The sequence below is a fragment of the Tamandua tetradactyla genome, chromosome 7 (genome assembly GCF_023851605.1).
Source record: "Tamandua tetradactyla isolate mTamTet1 chromosome 7, mTamTet1.pri, whole genome shotgun sequence".
NCBI classification, from domain to species: Eukaryota; Metazoa; Chordata; class Mammalia; order Pilosa; family Myrmecophagidae; genus Tamandua; species Tamandua tetradactyla.
In genome coordinates this window covers 172,923,434-172,933,352 of record NC_135333.1, presented here as the reverse complement: position 1 = coordinate 172,933,352, position 9,919 = coordinate 172,923,434, and the positions used below count along the sequence as shown (strand labels likewise).

The 9,919-nt window shown below is 44.3% G+C and overlaps 1 long non-coding RNA gene across 1 annotated transcript; it reads right to left on the bottom strand.

The window, feature by feature from the left end:
- Positions 1-564: 564 nt before the first annotated feature.
- LOC143642876 (uncharacterized) lies at positions 565-4,365 on the bottom strand. The gene is made up of 3 exons (XR_013155964.1): positions 2,458-4,365; positions 1,127-1,229; positions 565-716 (listed from the first exon to the last, which is right to left on the bottom strand). It is a non-coding gene; the product is annotated as an uncharacterized LOC143642876 (long non-coding RNA).
- Between the last annotated feature and the right edge of the window lie 5,554 nt (positions 4,366-9,919).

Below are 9,919 nucleotides of genomic sequence, written 5' to 3'. Positions count from 1 at the left end.
AGGCAGAGTCTTGCCACTCTTTACAGGACTATCCAACAAGCAGAGTGCACTTTTATTTTGGCTCTGTTATGGGTTCAATGATTATTTAATCATCAGATATGAAAATTGGATCATTAAAGTACCAGCTCATTGCATACACTGGTTACAAACTCTGTCTTATCCAGCACTCCTGTACTTCTGTTCAATACGTAACAAAAAGACCTTAATGAAATGCCCCTTCTGAAAACCAGTTCAGTGTGGGTATTTTGCTATTATAAAAATACCCACACTGAGGTGGGTGTTTTTATAAGCAGTATAAAACAAAGACCTGTCCCTTTGGTTCATTCGCTGCGGGGATGAGCTCCCGTTTTGATAGGCAGCTCATCTGGTGGAAGAGGCTCCCAGGGGGGAGCCACAGCTTTACCACTAACTAACCCTGAACAAGTTACTTTATTGTGCAAACCTCAATTTTTCATCCAAAATCAACTGGACTTCATGATCTCTGAAGACACTTACTCTTCTAAATCTATAGTTAAATGAGATCAAAGCTTTGATAGAGATATAGATAGGCAACAAACACTCAGATAACGTTAAAATTTACTGAGAGCAGGAGTCTTCAAGCTTCTATAAAGGGCAGAGAGTGCATGTTTTAGGACTTGTGGGCATCTGCTGTCAGTTGCGGCTCCTCAGCTTGTAGGTCGAAATACAACAATCGTACTGACCGTGTTCCAAAAACCCTTGATTGACAAAAGCAGGGAAGAGACGTTGGGATTAGGCCAGAGGGCCCTAGTTTTTAATCATCAGATTAAACCGCCCCTGGTTTAGATAAGGAAGGTGGGGGCATGCTGAGGGCGGAGACTTGCCCGGCTCAGGGCCTGACTTTCTTTCTAGGGAAACTATTCCGACTTCGGGATTTGCTCTGCCACACAGCTGGAACTCATTACTGTCAAAGTTTTTTAAGTTAAGAAGTTTTATTTCGGCCCCTACAAGGTTTTCTTAGGCCAAGACGCCCTTTTGCTCACACGGCAGGCTCTCCCCTTCTCTCCTTCTAGCCTCTTCCACAGACCATCCATCCACCTGGCCCTCTCTGGCCCCGGCAGGGCTCCAGCAGCTCAGGGACTCCACAACCGAACAAAAGAGGACTTGCCTCCTGGTTGGACAGGATCCACACTGCACACGTTCTCGGTGAGCCCCGGAATCTCACATGTGGGTTTTGGAGACAGATCCAGGGGCTGCTTAGGACACACCATCTGATCGGTCAGCACATGCATTGAAAATCAAGGGGAAAAACATACATTCTGTTCCTTTCTTTCGTGTCGATTCTCACAAAGGAGGTAAAGGGGGAGTTTGCCTGGAGTGGGTGGGGGTCAAACACTGTAATTAACTTAAAGTCCAATGAACAATGACCCTTGGTTAACTAGACATTGTTTTTCTCTTTTCCTTCACTTTTAGGCTGAAGAAATAAGGGGTTCGGGAACCAGCGGGTGTTAGGGCTGATAGAAAGACATCACGAGTCAGCCCCCGGCGCAGTGCCCCCAGGGCGCAGCCTCCAGCCCCCGCCCTGGTGAGGACTTGCAGGAACGCTGACCATTTAGGTTCAGATGAACCAGCTTCAGGGCTGCGGATTCAGAGTCATCACAATTTAATTCCTTTCCCCATCCCGGGCTCCCCTAAAGCAGGCAGCACCCTCAGACCTGCCAATGGGTGGCCACCAAGACCCTAAACCTTCAGATTGCTAAGAAAGCTGCCCAAAGGAGCAGCCCTGTCTCCAAGCCCTGTGCTAAACATCTGCCAACTTTAGTGACCTGGTCAGGGTACACCCGGTCCGGTCAGCCGTCCTCTCAGAAGGCCACTTGCCAGGCGACTTGTGGCTGGAGTAGAAACAGGTGCAGAGGACCATGAGGCAAAGACTCATAGGGCTGGGACCCGTCTCAACGAATTCAGGGTTTGGTGCCCACATTTGGATAATGCCAACCAAAATATTCCAGAGTTAGGAAAGAACTGACAATAAAAGCTGCCATATTAGGGATGACCAATGTTTGATGAGAGCTTACAATGGGCCGGGCATTTCCACACATTACATGAGGAAGCTATAACTGCTCCCATTTTACAGATGAGTACTTAGGGCAAAGGGGCAAAGCAGCTTCTCAGTGACACATGGTCACCATGCAGCAGGCCACAAAGGAGGCCAAAATCTGGCTGATTGTGGAGCCTGCACTCTTCTGGGGTGGACAGGAGAAAGGCCATCTGGATAGGAGCTGGAGATCTGGGTTCTAGCTGAAGCTCTGCCACCCTGCAGCTGGAAACGCCCTTTCTTGTCCCAGGCTTCAAAGCCCACCCTCACAGAGAGGGGTTGTCCCAGAAGATCTGGGAGTGCAATGGTGGCCTGGGACTCCAAGTCCATCGGTGGGCTTTCAGAGGTCCAGCTCTTCTTCTTCCCTTGTGTGCGGAGGGAAGGGGCATTCAACTGAGACTTACTGCAGAACAGCTGATGGCTTGGGTGCTCCTCACCAGCCTTGCTCTGGGGTCTTCTGGTGTGCCCACACATCAGACGTTTCTCGCCCCTGATGCATCCCCCAAAACTGTAAGTGGGAAATGTGGCTCCTGCCTCTCTGCTTGGTGCTTTGTTGGCTGCAGTTGCTCTTGCTGTGCATCCTCCCAGGCCATGTGCTGGGTCTGTGAACTCTCTCCTAGGAAGGCCCAGTTCCCTAGAAGGCTCCCAGGCTGACTCAGCCAAAAGCCAGGACAAAGATGGAGTGGTTGTCAAAATCCTACCCCATATGGCCTGCCACAACCCTGGTACCCTGAGGCCATCTTAAAACCCAGCATCTGAAGGGCTGATGCCTGGTCTACCCCAGCCTATTGCTGACATCACAATGTGATGGTGGCTGTCATCCCACTTATTAAATGTTTTGAATATCATCTCTGGCCCCAGCCAAGCTCCTTGCATTACCCCTTGAGCAGAAAAGATGGTCCTTTCTGAGAAAAGTTTTCAGAAAACTCTTCTCTCCTGATATTTGCTCTGTCCACCCAGTAGTACTTTTTTAATAGCCATGCATTCTTCATAAGATATCAGAAATACTTCTAATGGGTGGCAGGTACCTGATTCGATTCTGAAAATACAGATGTGGGAGACAAAGAGGGAAGGCAATGAGAAGTTAGAGATGAAAGATGAGGCCAGAAGTGACAAAACAATGATCCTCCTTTCAAATAATCCTGTTGAACTCCAGCGCAGTTCTTCTCAGGGGTCCTTGCTGCAGGCCAGAAGGCCACTGCCGCCACTGCCTAGTCTGGTGCACTTGAGGCTGGTGAGGTGCTCAGCTCTGTGTCCTAAAGCACTGAAGGGTTCATGGTGTCCCCTGCTGGGGGGACCTTTAGAACTCATCTTCCACTCTCCATTGAAGGGCTGATGCTTCCTCCTGCTGGAAGGGGCTTTACAACTCTTAGGCTCCTGTCATCGCCAGCCCCAATGCCTCTCCAAAATGCTTATTATGCAAACTAAGTGCTCATTGTTTATGGTAGTTATTCCAAATCTTTTCTCTGCCAAAGCATATGTGATGGATGTCATCTACATTTTTTGACAGATGCCCTGAGACATGTTAAGATCAAACACCGAGACAAGATCCACTATAGGTCATGTGTAATTCACAGCTGAGACCCAGACTCTGCCCTTCCATGCTCCAGAAAGCATACTGCTACGCAAATGAGTCAGAGGGCTGCTAACATAAAAGGGATCAATTCTGAAAATTATTTTGGTAGAGTGAATCATGTCACCCACAAAGACATATTTCAGTCTTAACCCCTCTACTCTTGTAAGTGTTATTGGAAGAGTCCAGTAGGTGAGGACTCATTTGTGAATAGGATCTTTAGAGATCCGATTTAGATGAGGCCAAACTGAAGGAGGGCAGCAGTGGCCTTATAAGCAGAGGAAAAGTAAAAGCACTCAGGCCGGAGAAGCCAGAGAATGAGACAGATTCCCATGCCGTGGAGCAGAGATGCTAACCAAGAAACATCAAGTATTACTGACAAGATAACACCAGGATCCTATGGACCCTGGAGAAAGCATGGCCTGGCAATGCCTTGATGTTGGACTTGTAGCTTCCAAAACTGTGAGATAACAAATTCCTGCTGTCGAAGTCAACCCATTGTGTGGCATTTGTCATAGCAGCCTTGGCAAACCAAGATAATTATTGTGTTTTTTCTTTCTATTCTATTGGTAATAGTCCTAATTACTCCTCACTACAGATGAATATAATAAGCCATGTACTAGGAAAAGCATATTATTATTTTCAAATTACCATCTCTGTTAGGTCGGGGGAACGCGGAAGGGCACTGCAACCAGAGCTGCGAAGGCTGGACCGTCCCTCCCAACCTGGCTTCTGGAACCGCCCCTTCCGGACACCTGACTTCCGGAGAACCGCCCCTTCCGGACACCTGACTTCCGGGGAACTGCCCCTTCTGGCCATCTGACTTCCGGAGAACCGCCCCTTCTAGACACCTGACTTCCGGAGAACCGCCCCTTCCGGACGTAACCTGACCCCCTTGCTTAAAAACTGCGCAGGCCTCCACTGTGGTGCAGACTCATCTTCCTCCGTCTTCGATTTGGTGAGCTCAGTCCGGGAGTGCAGAAATAAACCCGCCCGCTTTAACTTTCCCAGTCTACCTTCCTTCTTTCTCACCCTTTTGCCTCCTAAACCTTTCAATCTCCATTTCATTCTCTCCTTGGTAAAGTTTTGCATACCTATGGATAACTTTTACTTACATCTTAGGACCATCGCAGTTCAAGTTGGTTGAGTCCAGGTCACTGTTCAAATCTCTTTTGCTATCCACACTCCAGCCTGGATTTGAATCTTGCTTTGGTAAACCTTGGAAAACCTTGGTACTGATGGAAGTCTTGCCTACTTCCGCTGGGGTTCGTTCTTAAACACCCAAGGAGACGTAGTTCCCGCCTAATACTGACTACAAGGCCCCCCCAGGGAGCACAGCCACTAGAGCAGATAGAGCTTTCTTAAGAAGAGTGAGTCCCATGTAGTTAAGGCTTGGTAAAGGACTTCTTATGCAGGCGTCACTCTCTGCATGAATGCTGTGTCCTCTTCCTGATCTGGTTACGGATCCCATCTCATCCTCATGGTTATTTCAGAAGGCCCCCGCTGGAATAATGGTCTGAATTCCAGCTAGAATTGGACTTTCTTTTCTAAGAACAATTAAGTCTTTTAAAATTTCAAAATTCAAACAAGGCCTCATCATGATAACTTATCTTGTTCCTCTCATCTACTGATAATTATAAGTTTGTTTCTGACCTTGGTATGACTTGCCTCCTTAAATTCAGTTTGGGAATTTGTTAATCCATCCAACATGCAGACAGGATGCCCACCGGTCCTTGAAATCCTCCTCGCTTCCCCACACATGACTAGCCACAAATTCAATCACTCAACAACCAGATTATGCAAGGAGAATGCAATGTCATTGCTTTTTCTATAATAAATTCTCACTTGTCTCCTGATAGCAGGGCAAAAAATTAACTTTCAGTTCTATTTAGCTCAAAACCTGAGTCAGATCTGATCTTCATAGATAATGCTCAGTGTCTCAGAGTCTTCAGATTTCTTATTACCTCCCTGGGTCTTTGGCAAGTTGGCAGCGGGGTGCCTAGAGGAGACGGGGTGCCCATGTGACATCATGGAGGAAACACAGAATTAGAGCCTTTAAGGTACTCTCTGACATTCCTGCTTTTAAAGATGATGTTTCTTGCCACCTGGAAGCTGGGCATGAGACAAAGAGGGTTGGAAAACCATTTTCGGAACATAAGTTTGAGTTTCACCACCAATTTCTTGCTTTGTAAGTAAAAAAAAAAATGAACAATGCCCTAATCTTTAACTTTGAACTCTTGTAACATTGCTGCTCCCAGGCCAATGGCTGACGAGGCCAACTAGTGTGACGGTCAAATACCCAGAAAAGGAAAGAAAAGCTTATTGGTTTTTTAAAAATTATCAACTCCATTGTGATGTTATAAAGATGATCTTGTGTCCACCTTCAATATTTTAGCTATCATTAGTAGAAATCTACTTGTGCATTGATAGTGCCTCTCAGAGGAACATGTCATGATAACTTTGTAGTTTAGCTTTGCAAGACCTCATAAGTTTTCAAGTTATCCCAAGAGATGATGCAAAATTTTCAGTAATAAATTGTGTCCATTTACTTTCTAAAATACATGAAGAGTTGGTGACCGAGGGAATCTTTGATGCTTCTAAATCCTTTCAAACCACTGTTGTTATTTATCATTTGCAGCTGAGCACTGAAAGGGCCAAAAAATGGACTGAAAAGGTGTTTAACCCTGGATACACCCCGAAAGTAATCCTTTCCTCCTTACTGTACCCCTTATGTCATTTGGTTTCCTTATTACTTCAATTTTTATTATAAATATAGGATAAAAAGCATCTTTCTAATTGAAAGGTCTTGTTACTTTGGTTTTAGTTAATCAAGATGCTGCTATAATACAAATATAAGCAATCTTCTTGTTCCAAAACTTGAAGCAAACCTCCTGTCCTTTTCTTATGAAAGCTGGTCAGGATTATTATTCAAAATTTGGCCAGCCATCAAGTAAGCCTGCTGTAAAACTGCTGACGGTCCCAGAGCCAGCTCCAGGAAATGTTGGGCCGAAAGCCGCCTTGTCATCTCTCTTCTCCTGTATTCGGAATTCTCAGTTCAATGCCCTTAAAATCAGCCGTCATCACGTTGGCCCCACCAAGGGGTCCCCAACTCAGTTGATAATCTTACTCTTTCTGCTCCTCTGTGGTTATCATGACTGGATTAAGATAGAGGAGATTGAGGAATAGGGGTGGCTTCATGCTCCTGATGATAAATTTGATCTTATACATCTCCATTAAAAGGAAACTGCAAACACCTGGGTTTCCAAAACAGACTTCCTGCTCAAACGGCGTTTTCCAGCCTGTCTCTGGGCAGACGGATGGGTAGGATGTAGACAGGTATGAATCCATTAGCTTTCTGGGACTGTACTGGAATTCTTCCTTTTTATAACTAGCCCTTGGCTATAGGTAAAGAACTCTGTTGGGCAAGGCCAGACCTAAAAGGCACTAATTTTAAGCCAAGAGACTTTCTGCACTGTTAAAAATACCTGAGTGCTTGAGTGTCAGTGGGAACCAGGGACTTCTTTCATGACCGTCAGACTCCAGACGGCCTCCCTTTCTCAACAGCTACCTGCTTAGAGACACTGGGGAAGCGTGCTCATGTACTCAGATGGATACACTGCTGTATATTCTATTTTTGGAGTGTACCGAGATTATAATCCAACTGGGAATGTATTTTATTATCTATTTAACTCCTTTTATAAATATTGGAGTCATTCATTAAATAATTTTTGAATGTCAACCCTTTGCCAGCACTTACTCCAAGCCAGTGGTTCCCAAACTTTTTGCTCTTTGGATCCCTTTACACTCTAAAAAACTATTGCGCTCCCCAAAGAGTATTTGTTTATTGTATCTGTCAATATGTACTTATTTAGCAGTTCAAACTCAGACGTTTGAAAATATTAATTAATTTTAAAATAACAGCAAATTTCATTACATGTTAACATATTTTTATTAAAAAAATGACTTTTTTCAAAAGAAAATTACTGAAAAGATTGGTTTCTTTTCACATTTTTTGCAAATGTCTTTAGTGTTTGCTTAAAAGAAGGCAGCTGGATTCTTGTAATGGTTCCTGCATTCGGTCCTTGTACACGTTTGTTTTGAAGTACATAAAGAGAATAAGTCATTATACAGAAAAGCCACTGGAAAAGGGAAAGTATTTTAATAGCCTTTTCAGATAATGTGCATAATCTCCTTTGATACTAAGCTATAACTCTTCAGCATTAATTTCTTAAAAGTTGGTTGCAATGAGGAACCTGAAGCTATATCAATAACCTTTTCATTCTCTGTCATATTAAAACCCGCTGGTCCATTCTGCACTTCTTGCATGATTTTGTACCCATGTGCGTTGTTCATTTGGCAAATATTGGTTCACTTTGCTATTCGGATGGTTCAAATGTTTACATAGTTCATCATATTATACCAAAAAGATAACATCAATTTTATCGAGAAGTCTGTAAGTATTGAAAATGGTCAAACTCATGGTGGCAGATTCACATTTTCTAAAGTTCTTATTTTCACTTGAAAGATCAAATTTTATCATGGCAACCTCTACTGTCAGTCCTTGGAGAGTCATTTTCAAGAAAATGTTTGCCAGATACCCAGCCATAGTTTGACTGTTCCTTATTCTTCTAAGTAATGAAGGTATTTCATGAAAAAATGCAGCTAGTTCAGCTAACAAACAAGTGCTGAGGTCTTTTCTGAAAGACAGTTATTGTACTGCATTATGCAGGGCAAGTGCTCTGTGGGTGCTTTCTTTTTCGTCACACTAATATTATAAAGATGCATACTCAAGGGTCACAATTTTTTAAAATAAGGATTTTTAGGTCAAGGTCATTGACCTAAAGTAATTCTTAAGTGAAATTGGCTTTCTTTTCCCCCTGTGAGGGTATGGCAATGAAGAACGCTGTGATGGTTAAGTTTGTGAATCAACTCCAAACTGGCTTATGGTTTCCAGTTGTTTGGTCATCCAAGCTCTGGCTTGATGGTTACTGTGGGGATATTGTGTGGATTTAAAGGATTACTCAGCTGATTGCATCTATGGCTGATTAAACCTATAATCAACAAAGGAGATTGCCTTCAGCAATGAGAGACGTCTCATCCAACCAGTTGAAGGCCTTAAAGGGAGAACAGATGATTTCAGCAGTCAGAAGGAAGAATTTACATCTCTACTTCAGCCAGCCAACTTCTAGGGAATTCATCAGAAACTTTCTTTGGCATTTCCAGCTTTTGGCCTGCCCTATGGAATTTGGACTTGCCCATCCTCCTAGTTGCATAACTCAATTCCTACAATAAACCTCATAATATTTATATTATATATATTAGACATTCCCTGGAGATCTGTGACTAATACAAATACAATGGCTATTAGTACAGCTTGGTGCCACTGATTCATCGTGCTAAGGAGCCAGCAATTTTACCCATCATTGGGTTCACACCATCATTGGAAATGTCAGCACAGTGAAAAATACATGTAATGTCTTATTATTATGAAAATAGCTTTCATTGCGGTCTGTGGGCCACACTTTGAGACCCACTGTTCAAGACACTCAGAATACTGACAAACAAGGTTCCTGCTTCAGAGGTCTTGTGTGCTTTTGGAAGTCAAGAAAAGGGAAAGAAGACAATAGACAAACAGACAAATAAATTTACAAGCTAAGTCAAAGTGCTATGAAGAGCGTATAGCAAGTGTAATGCTAGAGGAGAAGACTGGGCCTTGGGGAGTATTTTAGATTGGATGGTCAAGGGAAGGTATCTTTGAGGAGGTGATACTAGAGCCCTGAAAGACAACAAAGTGCCAGTCCTGTAATTACCTGGAGTAAAACTTTTCCAGACAGAGAGATGAGCCCAGAGAGGAGTTTGGCTTGGTATGTTCAAGCAAGATAATGGAGGCCAGTGTGATTGAAACTGGCATAAGAGATGCGTAATGGTGGGAGATGTGGTTGTAGAGGTCAGATCTATTCAGAGACTCCCCTCTCGAGCTGCTTGAGTGGTGTGCTGGACAGAGCACGGAATTTCCACTCAAGTCCTGTTTCTGCTATTTGCCAGTTGGATGACTTTAGCCGAGTTCCTTCCTTCCTTCCTTCCTTCCTTCCTTCCTTCCTTCCTTCCTTCCTTCCTTCCTTCCTTCCTTCCTTCCTTCCTTCCTTCCTTCCTTCCTTCCTCCCTCCCTCCCTCCCTCCCTCCCTCCCTCCCTCCCTCCCTCCCTCCCTCCCTCCCTCCCTCCCTCCCTCCCTCCCTCCCTCCCTCCCTCCCTCCCTCCCTCCCTCCCTCCCTCCCGGTATGTTGATGGGAAT